General features: G+C 34.7%; 1 protein-coding gene across 3 annotated transcripts in view; it reads left to right on the top strand.

Annotated features, from left to right (window-relative positions):
* The window catches only part of LOC147410153 (putative disease resistance protein RGA4), a 51,802-nt gene that overhangs the window by 17,317 nt on the left and 10,934 nt on the right, over positions 1-23,551 (top strand). The window contains exon 2 of one of the 3 annotated variants that reach the window (XM_086432393.1): positions 14,248-14,335. The exons of 1 other annotated variant lie outside the window; for it this stretch is intronic. The gene's annotated coding sequence lies outside the window, so the exon portion shown is untranslated. The remainder of the gene's footprint in view (positions 1-14,247; positions 14,336-23,551) is intronic. One more of the 3 variants, XM_086432394.1, reaches the window with a different exon arrangement.

A 23,551-nucleotide genomic window follows, 5' to 3' on the forward strand; every position in this document is an offset into this window, starting at 1 on the left:
AAAACGTTTTAATGTTTCTGTCCAACCTCCATCATTCCATCATTTTCATAGGTTCATTTGAATCTTTCATTATTTAGGAGTCATCAAAAAGTGATTCTTAATTGGAAAAAAAATGCAATACCCAAAATCATCTACAATCAAGATAAAAAATAAATAAATAAAGAGAAAAAATAAATAAAATAAATCCAACTAAATAAAAAAAAAAACTAGGTCATCTTGGCAATGCTCCCATACTTGGGGTTTTTCAAGTTTGATCCTCAATAGTCCCCAGTGGAGTCGCCACTGAAAGCGCCCTCGATCCGCGGGGTGCGCGGATCCGCTTTTGACCCTTGAGGTTTGGGAGTCGCCACCTAGTTATTACGGTCTAGGAACCGATCAATGACTCTAAACGGATAAAAACTAATCTAAAACCAAAAAAACTGAATTCGGGGATCAAGTTACGGGATTGGAAGGTGTTAGGCACCAACCCCGCCCGGCCAAAGCCGGTCTCTACTAAATTCCCAAGTAAATTACATTGCTAAAACCTAGATAAGAAAATAAATAAAAATAAAAGGTTTACCTTTCCGATGGCAAGGACTTGGTTCCCTCAGATCTGACAAAAAGAACTCCTTGTACCGTGCTCCCTTGCTTCGTTCTGCTTTCGGATTTGACTTCGGATCTCCGAGGCAAGGTATCTCCTTGTTTTTTGAATCTGAACTCTTCAAGTTCGTTGCGGATTTGGGGATGTTTTTAGAAGGCTTTTGGGTGTTTTCTAGACTAAAATTGAAGGAGGGATGTTAGCTAAGGAGTTGGGGCTCCAAAACTAGGGTTTATGGGGGGCTAGGGGAGCTTCTAGACCTACTTCTCTTAGGGTTTATAATTTGATACGAAAATAGGGTGTGAGCACCTCTATTTATAGATGTTTTTAGGGGTGATTTGGATAGAGTTAGTGTTTAATTAGAGATCTTTTAATTAGAGTTGTGTTTTAATTTGACTTGTTTTAGGTAGAATTGTATTTTAATTAGAATTGTTTTAGGTAGAATTGTGTTTTAATTCAAATTGTTTTAGGTAGAATTATTTTTAAGTTAGAACTCTATTAGATAGAGTTATTATTTAATTAGAATTCTATTATGACTTTTGGTCTTATTTGATTGACTTTTAATGTTTTGACTTTAGTCTTAATTGATTGACTTGACTTCAGTCTTGCTTAATTGACTTTAATTTTGACTTCAGTCTCACTTGATTGACTTTAATACCTTGACTTTAGTCTTGCTTGATTTACTTTTAATTTTTGGAGAAGGCCCCTTTCATTATTTCTTTAATTCTTTGGACCCCCAAATTGAGGGGTTCTTAAAGAAATATCTCACGAACCCTCAACAATTTTGCCTGAGAACCCGATTGATCGATTTTTTAGGTTCAAAATTTTAAATTAATTTCATTAATGTTTCACTTTAATTATTTAATATTTATTTATTAATTTCGAATTTTTAATTATAAAAATTGTGAAATTACCGTTTTGCCCCCGGAGAGGACTTTTCACGTTTCAAGTCGGTTTTTAATGTTCCAGGATGTTTTAGAATCGATTTTTCGTAAGGAATTCAATGGAAATATTAGTTTTTGTTATTTATGAAGTTTCTTTGTGTGAAATGGTTGTGAACTTTACGAGGGGCATTTTTGTAATTTTGTCAAATTCTGTTAAAATTGGTGAAATGATTTATTTGGTTCCGATTTGTTATTTTATGTGTTCGAGAGAGTTTTCCTAAGCGTAACGTAGGCTCTAGGGTTGTTTTGAGGTTAGGGATATTTTGGTAATTTGGTAATTTTTAGTGATTTTTATCGTGAAATTTCTTTCTGGTCTGCAAAATGATGATTTCTATGTTTCTGGGGTCGTATTTTCCTAGCGTAGCGTAATTTCTAAGGTTTTGTCAGTTCGAGATACCTCATCCGGATTTCTGAAACATATCTGGTAACAAAATAAAGCATTGGAATACACATCCATCATTGGGAATCATTGCAATCGGGTTGACGAGTTGATTAATCAGGCGGATGCAAAAATGGGGTGTCTACAATCGTGTATGCATGTAATGTTCCCAAGGCAACTTATTAAGTAGACTTATAAAAGGGATATTGCTACACATAGTGAAGACTTGCTATCTCCTCCTTAAGCCATTTTTAAGAAACTAAAAAGGGCTAAACTAAGAATTTAAAGGTGCTTGGAATTTAAAGGAATTAAACTTGCTATTAGAAACTACATGCTCTCTAAGAGCTTATTATGAACTTACAAAGGGGAAATTACCTCACCTAAATGAGGGTTTACTCTCTTCATCCTTATGTCATTTGAAGTAAGAAAACAAACTATTACATTATAAGAATTTAAAAAGTACTTGAAATTAAAAAATAGGAGGAGTTAGGAAGGGGAATTAGAGGGTATTATTACATAAAAACATAAACTAAAATCTACACCCTACTTCGGTCTTTTCTCTTTCTTCTTCTTCTACTTGGTTTGGGCCTCTAGTATGTGTGAAACAATACTTTGACAGAGTTTTGGGGTACTAGAAGGCTTCAAGAAGAAAAAATGACAGAAATTTGGATCTTAGACTTGTTTCCTTTATTTGTCTCGAATGATTACTCTATTTATATGTTCTAGGTAGACCCTTAGGGTTATAATTGTCCAATTTCATTAATTTTCCAATATTCCTAAGAATACCTCAATGAATGACTTTAAATACTCTCCATCAACTTGTCCTTACTGATTGACTTTGCACCTCTTTAAGGCTTACCAATCACGATCATGAAGGGTAGAAGTGTCAAAACCCTCAAAGTTCTAGATAATTCTAATTGAGGGATAAAAGTGTCTAAATCTTTTGAATTTGATCAATCTCTAGATAAACTAGTTGCAATGGCATATAATTTTGGATTGAGATTTTAGACTTTTTAGTCACTTGCTTTGAAAGAGTCTCCAAAGAACTTAAGGATAGAAGGGTCATTGCACATAATTTCTAAAGAATTTTTATAGTTGGATAAAAGAGTCAAAGCCTCTTGATCTTGCTTAATCCACAACAAATTGTGTAGACAAGGCCTTGAATTAAAGATTTGAAGGATGGGTTTAGGTGTCAATCTCCGTACTTGAGTCTCAACAAATTAGGGAAGGGCAATTGGCTCTTTGTGGGGACTAAATGAGACTATGGGTGAAGATTGAAAGAGTAAAAGAAGTACTAGAAAGTCAAGGTGGCAAAATTAGAGGATGCTGAATGCATGGGAGAAGTGGGAAAATGGTGGGATTTTCTTGAGGAATAAGCAAGTAAGAGAGGGGTTTATAAAGTTATTTTCTTAAGAAAATCTTGAGCAATCAAGTGCTCCCATTCCTATTAGAGTGCTAAAGAAAATTGAATCAATTTTGAATAATTTCTTTTGGTAAGGCCCTTCTCTTGAGTGGTCCATTCACATTATTTCTTGGGAAAATATTTGTTCTCCTTTGGATTCTAGGGGATTAATCATTTGACTTATTAGGAGAAGTAATATGGTTTTAAATACTAAAAATTATTTTTAGCACTCTCAACAGTAATTAAAAGAATATAAGAGTTTACCTAGTGAGTAGGACACATATTTAGATGGCGAAATCATGGTTAATGATTCATTTAGGAACTCAACCAAATTCAACTCGATTGAATTTAATTTAAATATATTTAATTTCATCTTTAATCCATCCTTTTGAGTATTGCCTTAACTCATTGCATGGTTCAAAATATCATTTCGTTTCAGAATGTTTTGTTCTAAACATTTCAATTTTTTGATTTTTCGAGACGAAACAAGGGGGGAAAACAAAATATTAAAATATTTCAGTGATTTTGAACTAAATCTAGAAGACAACTAGCAAATTTCAGTATTTTCGCTATAGATACAGAAGATAAAAGAAAAGATTTTAGTGATTCTTAAAGATCTAGATGATTAAGGCAATTTCATCAAAGACTTCGGTGAGTTCTTCTTTCCTTTATGCTTCCTTATTCTTCCTTGTTCTTCTGAAAAAACAAAACAATTTTTTTTCTACCTATGTATGCACTTGGCCCTGGTCATTTATGAAAGACTAGGTTATATTGGATGAAACTACCATGTTTTTTTTAAATATTTGAGACACCGTTGTGATTTTAGATTAATGACATGCCCCCTGACAATGGTCTCGTGTGAAAGACTTACTTAAATATTAGTATATAATATTTCGAAAGTTTTGGAAAATTTTGCAAATGTCGTGTATGTTTCAGTGTCGTTTTGACTTTTGAAAAAAATGAAACATAGATTCAAAACGAGATTTTGAACCATGTTCATTGTGTAATATGATCGATGCTATGTAGATTGCAGAAATGTAGGATTGAGCAAATATTAAAATAAACTTTGGTAAGTAAGATTCGTTCCACAGGGATAAAGGTGATTCAACTTTTCCTTTGAATTGAAACCAAAACAAAATTTTGAAAATAGATTTTTAAAACAAATTAAAAAATTACAGCTAAACAGTAAATGAAATTGAAACAAAAATAGAGATTGAAATAAGGTAAAAACTAGATAAATCAATTCAACTTTCGCAAGCCATCTTGGTAGTCTAAACAATCCTAATTTGATCTCAATCCACGTAACAAACCATTGTTCGTGGATTGGAAGATAATTTAATTAATACTCTTCTAGATGAATCCAATAGTATAGGTGAAAATGGTATTATTAGATCTATATATCAAGTTATCATTAAGCATGATCAAGCTTGATCTTATCTAAACATGGATCATCAAAATGAAGACAATCAATATAAATCGTATAATTAGATCTTGATAAACTTTTCACAAGTACAATTAAAGCAATTATGAAAGAATTATTTAAACAAGAACAAGATAGACTCACTCCGGCATCATCGACCTCTCTATAAAGAGTCTAGTCAATCATTGTGAAGAACAAATTACAACAATAGTAAAAGAAAGAGAACATAATAGAAAAGAGGATGAGGTAAGTCTATTTTGCAATTTGATTCTCAACTTGATGATCTTTCAATAGAGTTACAAAGAGAAATTAAAGAATAAAGATGAAAAAAAAACACTCTTGAGATCTCACTTCTTCAAGAACTTTTTCTCTAAAAGAAAAATTATAAAATTACAAAAAATTAGCAAGAAGAAGAGGGACAAAAGACACCTTTTTTCTAAAGATTGGGGCTCTATTGATAGAGAAAAATGTGTATAGAAGAATTCAAAAGTAGCCTCCAATTTTCTTTGCACAAGAGGACAAAAGAGGAGAACATGAGTTAAGGATTAGGACATTCCAAAGTGGGTCCAAATGCTTTTGTCTTGAGATTTGAACTCCAAAATGCTGATTTTTTTGCATAAGAAATACACGTAATTAGATTTATGAAATTATTTATGTATAATTAAGCATAATTATCATCTAATAACATGCGACATGATGTTTCGAGGCTTATCATGATTATTACCTTAATACGGAGAAATATGGACAAAAATTAAGATAAATGTCTTGAAAATATCCGTATAATTCAGTGTTTTGATACACTTATCACACCCCAAACTTACAACTAATACTTTCGTAGGTACCTTGACTACATTTAGCAAATGCAGCAAGCTCTTGAACCGTTAGGTTAGACGAGTTTGACTCGTGAGGATTTATAGAGAATATACCTACAAAATTCAAAATATTTTTAAGATATCAACTTCAAAATCATTGTATATAATGCTATCACATCAATTTTTAAAATTCAGTTAAAGGTCCATTTGAGCAAAGTTCTTTTTATTCTTCACCTTCAGAAATATTTTGAGTGTGTGCACAAATTTTTCTGATTGTAAAAAAAAAATTTAAACAAGGATTTCCTTCTTAACTTTTAAGATAGTTGGGTCTACCAAAATTCTAACTCGTAATTAATCTTTTTGTTTGGGATTGTGAGAAGTGTAGATGTTCACTTTAATACCTCTAAGGGGTTTTATATGTGATATTCTAGTATACTCACATTTTTTATCATTGACGAATTTCACCTTACTGCACTATTTGGTCTCATTGGACTTTTTGTATTTTTGCAGTTTTAGCCACTTTGACATCTTTCTCACATTTTTCCGCTTCTTTTTCAACTTTTTTATACTTCACCATTTTTTGATGTTCTTTTTTCAAAAAACAGGTAACCCTTTTCAAGGTACCCAATCTAATTCTATGGTTGTTGTCCGAGTCATATTATCCACAGTTTTATTTTTCTTCTAACCAACCAACCAAAAGACAAGGAGGTCAAAGTTCAGGAGTTTTAAGCTTTCCCTATCATTCTAGACAGCGAAGAAGACAACTCTTATTTCAAAATGACTTTTTCACTACAATTAGAAATAATGTGAATTTTATTTTCAAAATATCCTATTTTGTTGAAGAATAAGAACTTGTAAAATAAATTGGATATGAGCCTGGTTTTAAAAATTCGTAAGATGAGAGTACGTATAAAGATTTGACAAAGATATTCTAAAAATGTACAGATAACAAAAATTAAATGAGCTAACCTATACCCCCAAACCTAAATAAAACATTGTCCTCAATAAAGAAAAAAAGTAGGAAAGAGAAGGGTTAGATATCGGATTGTGCATTAATGTGCAAAATCTTGTTACAACTGATTGAAAGTTATAACAATTATAATTTTCGAAATAGTTTTTTCTTTTGAAAGAAAACATTTGTTTCCTAATTATACTACTCATAAAAACACAAGGCTAAGTTTTTTAAAAATATGAAAATAAAAAAATATTTACAAGAATCAAGGGTTGCCTTCCGAAGTAGCGTTAAGTTTAATGTTTTCAACCAAACATGGAATTTGGATTTTATCCTGATACACAGGATTGCTTAAAAAAGAATCTTTCTTTTAAGAAGTTGGGAGATGATGGAATGATTTGAGTCGTTGGCCATTTACTTGGAAAATATTTCCATTTGCTGCATAGAGAACCTTGATGTTTCCATGAGGGCGGATGTTGTCGATCACAAAGGGTTCTGTCCAACGAGACTTCAATTTTCCTGGGAAGAGATGAAGGCGAGAGTTATAAAGTAAAATTTTTTGTCCTACATGGAATGACTTCCTCTAGATGTGCTTATCGTGCCAAATTATTGTGTGATCTTTGTACATTTTAGCACTGTCGTAATTCTTCCAACTCAGTGAGTTGAAGCTTTCTAAGCTCCCTTGTTTTGGCAAGATCAAAATTTAAATGCTTGACTGCCTAATAAGCTTTATGCTCAAGTTCGACTGGAAGATGATTGACTTTATCAAAAATTAACCGATAAGGAGACATTCCAATAGGAATTTTGAAAGTTATTTTATTAGCCCACAAAGAGTCAGATAATCGTAAAAACAAATTTTTTTGAGTAGGATTAACAATTTTTTCAAAAATGATTTTTATTTCACAATTCGAAATTTCGACTTGTGGGTGATACGAAGTGGCTACCTTATGAATGATAGAATACTTATGCAGAAGGCTTTCAAAAACTCGGTTACAGAAATATTTTCCTCCATCACTGATGATGGCACGAGGAGTTTCGAATCTAGCAAACACGGTATTTTTGAGAAATTGAACGACAACCTTATGATCATTAGTTCGACAAGCTGTGACTTCAACCCATTTTAACACATAATTGACTGCGAGTAGGATGTATTGGAATCCATGTGAAATGGGGAAGGGATCAGAATTGATTGTCGGGACATTTCATTTCTTCGGTTAATTTTTCCTAGACATTGACATCTATCACAAGATTAGCAAAAAGATGGGCGTCATGAAAGATTGTGGGCCAATAAAAATCACATTATAAGATTTTAGCTACTGTTTTCTTTTCTTCAAAATGCCCACCACAAGCGTGATTATGGCAGAACTCAATAATACTATTTTGATATCTCTCAGAAACACACCGACGAATTATCTGGTCTGGACATTATTTTAGTAAATTTGGATCATCTCAGAATAACCATTTAGATTGGGCGAGGAAGGGCAGGTGATTTTGTCTATTCCAAGAAGTAGGGGTTAGACTTGTAACCAGGTAGTAGACAATGTCAGCATACCACGGTATGTCAAGAGTAGCATTCGCCATGATTTGCTCGTCAGGAAAATTTTCAGAAATTGGGAAAGAATCAGAAATATTTTCAATCACGAGCCTGGATAAGTGGTCTACAACCACATTTTCACATCATTTTTTGTCTCGAATTTCAAGATCAAATTCTTGAAGGAGAAGGATCCATCGTATCAACCTTGCTTTGTATCCTTTTTGGCAAGAAGGTATTTCAGCGCTGCATGGTCGGTGAAGATTATTACTTTAGATCCGATAAGGTAGGAGTGAAATTTGTATAAGGCAAAAACTACTGCTAGTAGTTCCTTCTTAGTGGTGGAGTAATTGAACTAGGCATCATTCAATGTCTTGCTGGCATACTAAATGACATGTGGGAGTTTTTTAACTTGCTGCCCCAAAATCGCACCTATTGCATAATCCGATGCATAGACATCACCTCAAATGGAAGGTCCCAATTGGGTGGTTGAATAATAGGTGTTGAGGTCAACTCAATTTTTAACTTTTCAAAGGCTGATAAGTAAGCAGTGGAGAACTCGAAATTTTGATATTTGGCTAGTAGATCACACAGGGGTTTTGAAAAATTTCCAAAGTTCTTGATGATCTTCTATAAAATCCTGCATGTCGTAGGAATAAGTGAACTTCCTTCATAGTTCTAGGAGGAGGTAGATTAGCAATGAGGCCAACTTTTGCTTTATCTATCTCAATTCCTTTCTGGAAAATAATGTGTCCTAGAACTATCCCAGATGTGACCATGAAGTAATATTTCTCCCAATTTAGTACGAGGTAATTCTTTTGACATTTAGCTAAGACTAATTTCAAGTAGTTCAAGCAGTCGTCAAAGTTGGACCCAAACACAGAAAAATCATCAATGAAGACTTTAAGAAAGTCCTCGACTATATCAGAAAAAATGCTGAACATGCACCTTTGAAAGGTGGTAGGAACATTACATAGCTCAAAGGGCATGTGTCGATAGGCAAAGGTCCCAAATGGACAAGTAACGTTGTCTTTTCTTGGTCTTCAAGGCAATTGGGATTTGGTTATATCTTGAATATCCATAAAGAAAACAGTAATAGGCATGACCGACTAGACGTTCTAGCATTTGGTTGATGAATGGAAGAGGGAAGTGATCTTTACGTGTCATCGCATTCAATTTTCGGTAGTCTATACAAACTCTCCATCCAATTTGGACACGAGTAGGTATAAATTCATTGTCCTGATTTATCACAATTGTGACACCCGATTTTTTGGGGACAACTTGAACTGGACTGATCCATTTGCTCTCAAATATGGGGTATATAATACTCGCATCCAATAATTTGAGGACATTTCCTCTAACTACCTCTTGCAACACTGGATTTAGTCTCCTCTGTGATTTTCTCTAGGGTTTGGAATTTTTCTCAAGATGGATCTGATGCATAACCACAGAAGGACTAATACCTTTTATATCAGCTATGGTTCTACCACTAACTTCTCAAAATTCGCGTAGAACGTCAAGTAACTGATTTTCTTGTGATTTTTCTAGATTAAGGGAAATGATGATGAGGAAGGTCTTAATCTCTCCCAGAAATACGTATTTCAACGTAGTAGGTAATTGTTTTAACTCAAGTTTGGAAGTTTCTTCAATTGATGGAGATGACGAGAGAGTAAAGAGGCTCTTGATTTTTGGTTGCTAATCCATTACAAGGATAGATTCAAAAAGGGAGTTCACCTCCCAAATGAATTTTTCAGTATTGAGGACATTTCCTCTAACTACCTCTTGCAAATTGGCCCAAATACTCTTCTAGTGGATATTTGTTTTTCGCTTCCTCAAATGTATTACTAACCAACGTGTCGATCATGTTGACTTCTTCCAAATCATCCATGTCAGTGGATTGAAATTTATTGTGGAAGACATTTATTTTGACCTTTATGTCCCGAAATACTAAGGTCATGGTCTCATTGCGACACTTAATGACCGCATCAGAGGTGGCTAAAAATGGTTTTCCTAGGATGACTGGAACATGAGTATTTGAGTTAATGATAGGTTCAGTATCAAGAATCACGAAGTCGACAGGAAAGTAGAAATCTTTAACTTTGATGATTACATCCTCTATTATTCCCTTAGGAATCTTCATTGATCTGTCTGCTAGACTCAGAGTGATATTAGTAGGTTTAAGATCCCCCAAACCTAATTACTGGTACATAGAAGATTCACACTAGCCCTGAGATCTAATTGATATTTCTTAATCATTGTGTCTCCGATGTGCACAGAAATTTTAAGACAATTAGGGTCCTTGAATTTAAGAATGATTGTCTATTGAATCAGACAGGAAGACTGGACTGTCATCACAGCTTCTCTTGGCACATGAGTTTTGTGTTTCACAGTAGTAAGATCTTTGAGAAATTTGGCGTAAGAGGGAATCTGACAGATTGCGTCAAGAAAGGGAATATTGATTTGAACGTTTTTAAAAACTTCTAAGATTCCTTTTAGTTATTTCCCTTTTTTGTTGTCTATGAGCCTATGCAAAAATGGGGCTTTGGGAATGCTTATTTGGTTTTCAAGTGGTGGAAGTGTTTCGTTAGACTGGTCTTCTTTGTCTATGAAAGGTGCACTGGAGGTTGTTCCTTGTGGTAGGACTTCCGTAAGCATCTCTACTTTATTATCCACTAACTTACTAGATCGTAAGGTGTGGATGGCTTGGACAAAATTATTAGAAGGACCTGCCTGACTGGTTATTTCATACTACCTCCTAGGAACAGTTCATCCTAGATTGGGCACTGTTTGACTGGGAAATTGTCATTTGTTTCTCTCCTCTAGAGATGAAGTTGATTGACCTAACTGAACATCTAGTTTGTTAATTGCTTGCGTATTAACTTGGTTGATCTGAGACTGGTTCTGGTTGGTCTGGATTTGTTATTGCATGATTTGTTGTTGTTGCTTTAACAACTTAGCCATCATTGATTCTAATGATGAGTTTATTTGAGCAACATAAGGAGAGTAGTTGGTCATGGGGTCAACAACGATTGCCCATTGATCAAAATTTTAAGGTGAAAAGTAGGATGGTTGTGGAAACAAAGATAGGTTAGCATTGGAATGAGCTTGGTAGTTGTAATTTTTTTGAAAACCCGACGGATCTCCTGGTTGAATAGGTTCATTCTGTCGATATGAAAAATTGGGATGAAACCTATTGTCGGGATGGTATGTTTGACTGTAAGAGTTAGGAGTGGGTTTCCTATACGTGTTGTAAGTTCTGATAGCATTGGCTTGCTCGACCTTTACTACTGACAATGTGGGACAATCTTCGATGGAATGAGTGGAGCTCTCACAGAGCAGACATGATGAAGATGTTTCTGTAGTGACTTGCAAAATTGGAGTTGATTCTTGAAGATTGGTTTTGAAATTGAAAGCGTCAAACTTTTTATTGAGACTTTGTAGGTTACTAATAAGGCTAGTCATGACATTCTTGAGATCGGGATCAGATTTGATCTCATACATGCCTAGTTTCTTGGTTCTTAAGTCTCCTCTATTGAAATCTCTTAGGTTTGTGTTCCAATTTCGAGCATTTTCAACCAGTTCGACTAAGAACTCGTATGCCTGATTAGGAATCTGATTCATGAACTTCCCTTGATGCATAGACTTTAGAAGGATACGTTAGGTTGTTGGGAGACAACAATAAAAGAAGTTGGCTAATTGGAATTTATTTGTAAAATCCCAAATTTTCAATTCGTATCTCGAGGAAAAATAAATAGTAGAATTTTAAGAAAATCTTGAAAGTAGGACTTAGGGGTAAAATTTTAGGATGTTTCTGATCATTTTTAATGGAATCTGATTTCACCATTGGATTTAAAATTATCGAAAAACATACTTTAGCCTGTAAGCACGCTTAAATGCGAGTTTAAATATAAAAGTTACAAAATCCTCAATTACCGAGTCGGACTAGGCTAAAATAGTAATTTTTTGTTAGAGTAAGAATTATTAAGATTTAATTACACCATTGGATTTGTAACGAAAAATTATTGAACATGGACTATTTATTTGTCATTTTTAGAGATCAGAAAGTCGAATTATCGTCAAAAATGAAAACGACATCAAGTTTAGGAGGCAAAAAATATAAATTTTTTTTAGAGATAGAATTTGTAGAAATTGACTATATCATTAGATCCGGAACGAAAAATTAGTTGAAATAGAGTATTCATTTATTAGTTTTGGAGTCCGGATGGTCAAATTATCGTCGATCAAAACAATAGGAAAAATACCGATTTCGTCCCAAATTTTATATAAATAAAATTTTAATTTTTTTTTCTTTTCACTTCGTCTTCTCCAACCCATCCAACAGCAACCCATTTTTAAAAAAATTTATTTTTTTCTTCGATTTTCCACCTAAGATTCCTTGTAAATGGCTCGCCGTCGACGACCGACACAGAAGGGAGAAACGTCCGCAGTCTCGACATATATAAAACCCACCTAAATTCTTTCCGTTTTCTCATATTTTTCACCCCGTATCATTAAAAATCAGCCGTACGTATATGCGGGGATTTTAAAACTTCGACCTCGGATTTCATCCGTTTCGGGGTCAAACCGTCCTCCGCCGCAGAAGGGAGAAAGGATGACGACATCGAGATCTTTGAAACCACCGGGTCAATTTCAAAAATCAGTCATTTCGAAGTACGAGTTATCTCGATTTCCGTGTACGTGTTTCAATTCCTTCTCATAGAGATTGTAAGGAACTCTTAATTTCTATTAGTAATCATAGATTGTGAAAATTGCATGTAGGATTTTATTAAAAATTTGTCGTGAGTTTCCAAAAATATCGAATTCAATCGATTATTTCAAATTCACGCAAGAACTTGCACGTTTGATATGTTTAACTGTATTTTATAACAAAATATATATGGGTAGGATATCTCATTGGGTTATTTCCGTCAATTGGGTCTTGTACACCGCTTAGATCCCGTTTTGATATAAGTTGTGTACTTTTTCAATGATATTGATAAAAATGAATTTCAGAATTAAAAAAATGATTTAATATTCAATGAATTCATATTGAGTTGATGAATATCAGAAAGTGGATATTTGATTTAAGAGATTGAAAACTGTAAAATTCAGAAAAATGGTATGAAAACGGTAAAATGTCAGAATCACACCTGAGGGGTGATGTCTGCATTTTATATTGTTGTGTTGTGTATAGGTTGGTGAACGTATATCCAGGGATAATATTACTGGTTGCATGTTTATTTACTTTCTGTAAGCGCAAGGCACTATTTACTTTTTCGTTCTGTTATTTATTTTTTGCCGTTTAGCCACAGTTGCATAGTAGAAAACTGGATATCCATTCTCAACCTTGTATTGTTAATTTCTTTTTTGTTTTCAAATGAAATAATATATATGTAGCTATTTTGTGAGCTGTTAAAGAGTCTGTGAATGCTTGAAGGGATAGTGCGTCATATCATCCGGAGTGGTGTACTATCCTGGGATGTACAGTAGGAACCACCAAGCTCATATGTGGTATGTGACACGTATGAGAGTGGAGTCATAACTGGAATCCGGGATATTCTTCTCTATCTTTACCAGTGAACTTGTAATGTAAAGGTGGTCATATATGAATAGTTTGTATATTTAAGAATCACATGCACGCTTGATAGGAATAAACGAAGATGATTAGTCTGTGATCATTGATAATCTATAGTAGTCGAACGTTCTGCTACATCGAAAAGAGACCCATTGCTTATGGTCACGTCAAACAGTCAGCCTAAGTCGGATAAATGGTCAACCAAACGTGGTAAATGCAGCGACCGACCACAAAATCAGGAACTAAAAGTCAGTAAATAATTGTAACATCATGTCCCGATTGGGAGCAATCCAGTCGTGAATCCCAACTCTCTAATTCCACTACTTTATAATGTGTATTATGTATATGTTGCCTTATTTTAATATATAAAATGAAATGAAAGTTTAATATTCTCATTTGATTAATTAGATTTTTATAAAAAGAAAATGTTATACTGAGTACTGTTGGTTGATGTAATATCAGTTTTAAAATGTTTAGTTACTCATCTTTGACTATATGTACCAGTTCATAGTAATTTCTTCTGTAAAATTTTGTACATTTTAAAATAATTCAATATGTTTATTTGTTCATGTTAGGAGAGGTTATTGATAAAAATTGCTTGCTTCCGTACTGGGTAACCATTGTTACTCACCTTTTCTTTTTCTATTTTTTTTAGTTTCAGATCTGAAGCTTGACGAGGCAGGTATAGAACACGAGTGAGAATCATCTGGTGGGTCAGATAGACTGTCAGAGTTCATTACTTGGTGAGTATTGGGATTATAGCCCCTAATGGTGTCAATTTGTCCAGGACTATTTGAAAGCGCCCTCGATCTGCGGGGTGCGCGGATCCGCTTTTAACCCTTGAGGTTTGGGAGTCGCCACCTAGTTATTACGGTCTAGGAACCAATTTGACACTACAATGGATAAAAAGAACTAATCTACTATAGAAATCTGAATCCGGGGATCATGTTACGGGGTTGGAAGGTGTTAGGCACCAACCCCGCCCGGCCAATGCCGGTCTCTACTTATCCCAAATATAACTACATCGCTAATGATAAAACCTAGATTAAAAAAATGATAAAAAAAACCTTACCTTCGATCTGCAAAAATACTATTCCCTCAGATCTGAAAAACAGTTCCTTGTACCGTACTCCTTGCTTCGTTTTGTCTCCGGATCTGATTTCTGATCTCCGAGGCAAGGTGTCTCCTTCTTGGATCTGGATGCTTTGAATTTGTGGTGGATTTTTGGGATGTTTTTGGAAGGTTTTTGGGTGTTTTTTAGGCTAAAATCGGAGTTGGGGTGTTTGGGAAGGAGTTGGGGCTCCAAAATTAGGGTTTTGGAGGGGTTGTGGAGGCTTCTTCACCTACTTTTTCTAGGGTTTTTTCTTTGATCCGAAAATAGGGTGTGGAGGCTCCTATTTATAAAGTTTTTAGAAGCATTAGGGTTTGATTAGGGTTTCTTTTAGGGTTTCAATTAGGGTTTTGACTTAGTCTTTAGGGTTTTAGGGTTTTGACTTTAGTCTTATGAGATTGACTTGATTAGGGTTTTGATTTAGGGTTTTGACCTTGGTCTTATGAGATTGACTTGATTAGATTAGGGTTTTGATTTGGGGTTTTGACCTTAGTCTTATGAGATTGACTCGATTAGTTTAGATTAGGGTTTTGATTTAGGGTTTTGACTTTAGTCTTATGAGATTGACTTTAATACTTGACTCTAGTCTTGCTTAATTGACTTTAATTTTGACTTTGGTCTTATTTGATTGACTTTAATATCTTGACTTTAGTCTTGCTTGATTGATTTTAAATTTTTGGAGAACCCCTTTCTATTATATCTTTAATTCTTTGGACCCCCAAATGGAGGGGTCCTTAAAGAAATATCCCACGAACCCTCAACAATTTTGCCTAAGAGTCCAATTAATCGATTTTTTAGGTTCAACTTTTTAAATTAATTTCATTAATGTTTCACTTTAATTATTTAATGTTTTATTTATTAATTTCGAATTTTTTAATTATGAAAATTGTGAAATTACCGTTTTGCCCCCGGAGAGGACTTTTCAAGTTTCAAGTCGGTTTTTAATGTTCTAGGATGTTTTAGAATCAGTTTTTCGTAAGGAATTCAATGAGAATGTTGGTTTGTGTCATTTATGAAAATTTTTATGTGAAATTATTGTGAACTTTATGAGGGGCATTTTCGTAATTTTGTCAAATTCTGTTAAAATTGGTGAAATGATTTATTTGGTTTCGATTTATTATTTTATGTGTTCGAGAGAGTTTTCCTAAGCGTAACGTAGGCTCTAGGGTTGTTTTGAGGTTAGGGGTATTTTGGTAATTTAATCATTTTTAGTGATTTTTATCGTGAAGCTTCTTTTTGGTTTGCAAGATGATGATTTCTATGTTTCTGGGGTCGTATTTTCCTAGCGTAGCGTGGTTTCTAAGTTTTGTCAATTCGAGATACCTCATCCGGATTTCTGAAACATATCTGGTAACAAAATAAAGCATTGGAATAGACATCCATCATTGGGAACCTTTGCGATCGGGTTGACGACTTGATTAATCAGGCGGATGCAAAAATGGGGTGTCTACAGATGCCCCTCTTTGGCAGAGGGTTGAAGCAAACTAGATAGCAAATCTATCTTGGTAGATAGTGCGATATCCGAATGCCAAAGCTAGTGACAGTTCATTTTGCAGCCTGATTTAACAATTCGTCGGGGTATTCGGATCATTGAGTGTAAAACTCTCCCCGAACTAGAAAAATGTCAGGTCCTTGAGCGCGAGCTCTCACTGGCAGTGTCAGATCCTTGAATTTAAAAAAAAAATTCTCCTTGACTGATATAACAAATGTGCAAGTGTGTGCACTATGTGAAATTGAGTAAAATCTGAACAAAACTCGAGAAAATTTGAATGATATTTGAGACAAATCTGAGCAAAAGTTGGGAGAAAGTTAAATGTCCTACTCTACCTTCTCTAGGTGAAAGAGTAATGAATTTATATATTTTTTTTTTAGAGTCCTACTCTACCTGCCCAGGGTGAAAGAGTAATGAACTAATTTTTTTGGGAAGTTCTACTCTACCTACTCGGAGTGAAAGAGTAATGAACTAAGCTTTTTAGAAGTCCTACTCTACCTGCCCAGGGTGAAAGAGTAATGAACTAATTTTTTTGGGAAGTTCTACTCTACCTACTCGGAGTGAAAGAGTAATGAACTAATTTTTTAGGAGTCCTACTCTACCTGCCCAGGGTGAAAGAGTAATGAACTATTTTTTTTTGGAAAGTTCTACTCTACCTACTCGGAGTGAAAGAGTAATGAACTAAATATTTTTTTTTGGGAAGTTCTACTCTACCTACCCGGAGTGAAAGAGTAATGAACAATTTTTTTTTTTTTTTTTTTGGAAGTTCTACTCTACCTACTCGGAGTGAAAGAATAATGAACTAAAATTTTTAGAAGTCCTACTCTACCTGCCCAGGGTGAAAGAGTAATAAACTAATTTTTTTGGGAAGTTCTACTCTACCTACTCGGAGTGAAAGAGTAATGAACTAATTTTTTAGGAGTCCTACTCTACCTGCCCATGGTGAAAGAGTAATGAACTATTTTTTTTTTTGGAAAGTTCTACTCTACCTACTCGGAGTGAAAGAGTAATGAACTAAAATTTTTAGGAGTCCTACTCTACCTGCCCAGGGTGAAAGAGTAATGAACTATTTTTTTTTGGAAAGTTCTACTCTACCTACTCGGAGTGAAAGAGTAATGAACTAAATATTTTTTTTTGGGAAGTTCTACTCTACCTACCCGGAGTGAAAGAGTAATGAACAATTTTTTTTTTTTTTTTTTTGGAAGTTCTACTCTACCTACTCGGAGTGAAAGAATAATGAACTAAAATTTTTAGAAGTCCTACTCTACCTGCCAGGGTGAAAGAGTAATAAACTAATTTTTTTGGGAAGTTCTACTCTACCTACTCGGAGTGAAAGAATAATGAACTAATTTTTTAGGAGTCCTACTCTACCTGCCCAGGGTGAAAGAGTAATGAAATATTTTTTTTTTTGGAAAGTTCTACTCTACCTACTCGGAGTGAAAGAGTAATGAACTAAATTTTTAGGAGTCCTACTCTACCTGCCCAGGGTGAAAGAGTAATGAACTATTTTTTTTTTTGGAAAGTTCTACTCTACCTACTCGGAGTGAAAGAGTAAAAAATTTTTTTTTTTTTTTTTTTTGGGAAGTTCTACTCTACCTACCCGGAGTGAAAGAGTAATGAACTATTTTTTTTTTTGGAAGTTCTACTCTACCTACTCGGAGTGAAAGAGTAATGAACTAAGCTTTTTAGAAGTCCTACTCTACCTGCCCAGGGTGAAAGAGTAATGAACTAATTTTTTTTGGGAAGTTCTACTCTACCTACTCGTAGTGAAAGAGTAATGAACTAATTTTTGAGGAAACAAACAAGGATTAACCTCGCATTTGAATTTTTTTTTTTTTTAAATAAAAAGTTGAATTTTATGAAGGTCCGGTAAACATTTTAACTCTCTTTGAATCTAAGGAGTTTTCAAAATTGCTATCAAGAGGGTAACCTTTAATTCAAAGTTAACCTTATCATTTGGGGTTGAAATTGACCAGGCATCAGAACAAAAATGCCCCTAGTTTGACAATGAACATTGCACTGGGGATAATTGAATATATTTGAAAATAAATGCCCCTAGTGTAAGGGGGAAACTGTACTCTTTAGAAAAAAGAAGTGCCCTTGTTATGAAAATTTGAAATCCTTGATTACCGCAAACGCAATAAAGGTTTAACTTTTAATTTTGACTTTTTATATTGAAGATTTTGAGTCAGGCTCAAAAAAAATTGGAACAAAATATTTCTTTCTGAAATTCATCATAGAATTTATTCTTTCTCCCCGTCGGTTCACTTAGGGATATGAAACTCTTCAAATCAATCATAAACGAGATACTTGTATCCACTGAGTCTATATTTGGTTCAAACTGGGTATTGAAACTTGATCATTCGAACTTCTGATGTTTTGGCTCGGACTGTCTTTTCAGCTTCTCAACTCAACGGAGATTTTCTTTTATTTTTCTTTGTTGCTTTAACTTTTGCCTAGATCGCCTTTTCAGGTTTTCAATCTAGCGAGCTTGCTCTAGCTTTTGCCTAGATCGCCTTTTCAGGTTTTCGATCTAGCGAGCTCTTTTTTTTTTCTTTGCTCTGATTGTTGTCAAAGTTGTCCTTTCAGATTTTCAACCTTGCGAGCTTGCCTTAATTTTTGCCTAAGTCGCCCTTTTCGGATTTTCAACTTAGCAGGCTTCATCATTTTTTATCTTTTTCTTCTCCTCTGAACTTCGGGAGTTGCTGTCTGATCATGCTTTGCTATCTTCCTTGACTTCTCGTACGGTACATAGGAGGACTTTTATAGGTAGGCTTGGGACTAGGCATAAAATGAAAGGGATTTTGAGGCTCAAAAACCCAAATGCCCCTTGTGTGGCATTTCATTTAAAATTTTTCTTGAATTTTCTTCCCCATTCTTTTGAATTTTTTCTTTTTAGATTTTCTTCATCGGGGAATCTATTTTTTTATTTTGGTGTGGTCGGGCCTGAAGTAACTTCTCAGGTTGCCTACGTACCCCAAATTTTTGGGATCAGACCAAAACGTAGTTCAGATTTTCCCTCCCCTAGGTTAGGTGAACGGGCTGAGAAGAAAAAAAAGGCATAATTTTTTTTTTTGAAAAATGCAAAAGGGTTGAGAAAGGATATATTGAACTGGGTGGTAATAGGAGAATTGATTCGGCCAAAGATGGCCTCCTTAAATGTAGTACCGCTTGATCTGGTCAAGGTTGCTTGGTTCTGGTAGTTCACTTCCATCATGATCTTGAAGTCTGACGACTTTTCCAGACAGTATTTCCTTAATGAATGAATTTCTCCAATTGGGTTCAGACTTTCTCTTATAGTCGAGGAGGAGTGTTCAATTTTCTTTGAAGTTTGATAGTTAAATCCTTGACTTGTAAATGATGAGCTTTGACCTTTTTGTCAAATGCACGGTGACTCTTCTTAGATAAGCTTGCACATGGTACAGGGCTTTAACTCGTTTTCTTCGATCAAGTTTAATCTTCATGCTGTTGACGAACCCAATCTGTTTCTAACAAATGTTTCCAACAAGACCCTGAGAGACGAAATTTCCATTTCAACTGGCAAGATTGCTTCCATGCCATACACTAAAGAGTAGGGAGTAGCTCCAGTAGAGGATCGAATTGAAGCTCGATATGTCCATAGCGTGAATGATAATTTTTCTGACCAATCTCGATGTGATTGACACAATTTTCCTGATGATAGTCTTGAGACTCTTACTAACTGCTTCAATCGTTCCATTGATCTGAGGACGGTAGGGGGATGATTTGTGCTTCCGGATCTTCAACTTTAAACATAGAGTAATGATTTATGCTTTGAAGTACGACCCATTATCAGAGATCAGTTCAAAAGGTACCCCCATATCGACTGATAATATGTGATTTGAAACTCAAGATGTAGTAAGGATAGTGCTGATACATTTTATAACATCTTCTTTAATTCCATCGATATAGACGAGTATCTATTTCGTGTTGAACAACACCCAAGCTTGTACTTAGCATACCCTCATATGATCACACGACAAGTAGTCTTTTGAAATTTCTGAGTAAATTCATTATCCCCTCGTGTTCTTTTAGGGATAAGATGGTTTCTATTTGAATCTCTTAGGAATTATTTTTTGTTTCGAGGTCAAAGACCTTTCCTTTCTCGATTAAAGGTTAAGCCCGACTCTTATCTTCTTGTTCAGAAACGAAATCTATCAAATTATTAGTTAATTCGTTAATGCGCTCGAGGTATTCAAAAATTTCCTTTATCCGATCAATTTCAGATGAGACAACAGACACCTCTATAGACTCAATGAACTAACTTGACTCAATAGGAAAGAGTAGACTCAATCTAAGGAAGACATGACCTTGCCGGAAAAAGGGACTCGAGCTAACCTAAATGACTCTTGAAAACTCAAGATAAGTACTCATACGAGTTTGATTAGGACTGAGGACTGAGGACTGAGATATTGCTTATAACCGGTAGGATTGAAGTACTATGATCTTTAAAGAACAACTAGACGATGTTGAGAAATTTTGAGGTCATTTCTGACTGTTTGACTTGATATTGACGTTTACTCTAACTGACCGGATTTACAGCCCTAGCTAGACGATAGACGATTGAGCTTATATACAATGATAACCCTTAAACCTCTTTGAAGGTGAATTTAACCAATTTCAGTGTCACCCCCTTGATAACATTTTAAATGAACCCTGAGATTTTATTGAATTTTGTGCACCAATCCATTAAAAAATTCATCCATTCAATGATTATTCAGAAGAAAAATAATTATGTTGCAGTCTTGAAAAATATTGGAAAATAATGTTTTTTATTTCACAAATCTGATTATTTTTTTGCAACATTTTTTGGTAGTTTCCAAGGTCCATAAAAACTTTTCATGCAAAAATAGATCTTTTGCAAATTATTTTTCCTTCTTTTTCTTTTCTTTTGGAAAACATTTTCTTCTGAAAAATATTTTTTCTCTGGAAAATAATTTTTAATTTGGAAAGTATCTTCTCTTGGAAAATATTTTTTGGAAAACGTTTTTTCTTAGAAAACATTTTTTTTTAGAGAATAATACTTTTTTTGGAAACACTTCTTTTTGAAAATATTTTTTCTGGAAAATACTTTCCCTTTGTAAACTATTTTTCTTCTTTGAAAATTTGATTTCTATTTCGATTTAGATGGCCCGGTCCATCAGGATTGTTGGATCGAGTTGGGCTAGGTCATTTGCAAGAGATGGATTTTTTATTGGGTCGGTGCACCCATTTTGATTTTCAAAAATAACATTTTTTATCCTTGAGGACAATCATACACTCTGATCTCATCATTCACATACATCCATTTCATCATTCACATGCATTCTGATCTCATCATTCACATACATTCATATCAATCACAAAGTCTCATAAATTCCATTCAATGAACAACCCGGGAACATCCAAGATAAGTTCGAGTCGTGACCTACTGGGAAGGTTTCTAGACTCTAAGCTTACTACGTGCAATGCATTTTATCTAGCCACCCTTGCCCAAGCACACCTATATACCTTTCGATACGTGGTGACTTGGTTTGATATACCGTGTAGGTGATAATCTAAAACCTCAATTCACTTCTCTGAAGTCAAAAACAGCCAGTTTGATCTCCAGTTGAGAGGTGGCGCACAATGCTGAGCAAGGCCCCACTTAAATACCTCTCGTCTAGAATAGACGTAGTCTATCCCCCTCGTAAGTAGGGTACAGCGGGGCAAGATCTTGCTTAGGCACCGGTTTTGACCAAGAAGTGCAATTGATATACTTAGACTATCTTTTATACCTACGGGTACGAGTCAAGAGTTGTAGCTTTCATAAATGGTTTGGCATCCCACGAGGGGACCGACCACGTACTAGTACTACGTTGGCAATCGGGACATGTGACTGTGTGGCTTACAATAGGTCAAAGGCTCAGGTCGCTCCAGCCTGGGTGCATCAACATACTTCTCAGAATCACCTGATCAGATGGTATTGATGCCCCCAGTTTGATATACCTTAAGGTACGTGACTGGAGTTGTGGGTTTCATGAATGACGTCGCATCTCCGAAGAGACCGGGCCACGCACTAGTGCCACGTTGGCTAAATGGGACGTGTAAGTGAGTAAAACAGTAAACGTGCATGTGGTGTGCGCAAAACAGGGTGGGGTGTGCCCGGGACCTTTTTCAAACAAATGAGCCCATGGATCCAATCAAACCAATCATATATTAAATCAAAACCAAAATCATTCAAATCATATGAATATTCAATTAAGATCACATTATTCCCAGCACATAAGCACATTAACATTACGATCAACATCAATCATGTATTTCACAAGATCATGGTAAATTAATCAATAAATATGGCATATGATAATGATCAAACAAACATTGCAATAAGCATAATTTTTATAATTTTTAAGGTCCAATCAATGATCACTTTTGGGTGATCCAAAATAAATCGAGATTCCAATAGGTGTTACATTGATGATAGAATGACAATGGTTGAGATGAGCTCACTCTCAAGAACATTAATTGTGCCAACATTAGATAAATTCAGATTTTCTGTGAATTAGGAAAATACAATCTGAACTTGCATCGATGATATCTAAGGCTCCCGATAACGAAATTGAGTGAACTCAAGTTCTAAATTAATCTACTCGATGAGATCTACATTTTATTAATAGGTGTCCAGACGTAGTTCTCACCAGAATGTTCTGTAAAAACGTTTTAACGTTGCTGTCCCAACTTTCATTCAGAAATAATTCCAGATTTACAGATTGAACTTGCATCGATGATATCTAAGGCTTCTGATAACGAAATTGAGTGAACTCAAGTTCTAAATTAATCTACTCGATGAGATCTACGTTTTATTAAGAGGTTCCCAGACTTAATTCTCACTAGAATGTTCTATAAAAAAGTTTTAACGTTTGTGTCCCAACTTTCATTCAGAAAAATTCCAGATTTACAGATTGAACTTGCATCGATGATATCTAAAGGCTTCCGATAACGAAATTGAGTGAACCTCAAATTCTAAATTAATCTACTCGACGAGATCTATGTTTTATTAAGAGGTTCTCAGACTTAATTCTCACTAAAATGTTCTGTAAAAAAGTTTTAACGTTGCTGTCCCAACTTTCATTCAGAAATAATTCCCGATTTACAGATTGAACTTGCATCGATGATATCTAAGGCTTCCGATAACGAAATTTAGTGAAATAAAATTCTAAATTAATCTACTCGACGAGATCTATGTTTTATTAAGAGGTTTCCAGACTTAATTCTCAGTAAAATGTTCTGTAAAAAAGTTTTAACGTTGCTGTCCCAACTTTCATTCAGAAATAATTCCAGATTTACAGATTGAACTTGCATCGATGATATCTAAGG

Source organism: Akebia trifoliata, chromosome 2, assembly GCF_017979445.1.
Source record: "Akebia trifoliata isolate Shusen 1 chromosome 2, ASM1797944v1, whole genome shotgun sequence".
Lineage (NCBI taxonomy): Eukaryota > Viridiplantae > Streptophyta > Magnoliopsida > Ranunculales > Lardizabalaceae > Akebia > Akebia trifoliata.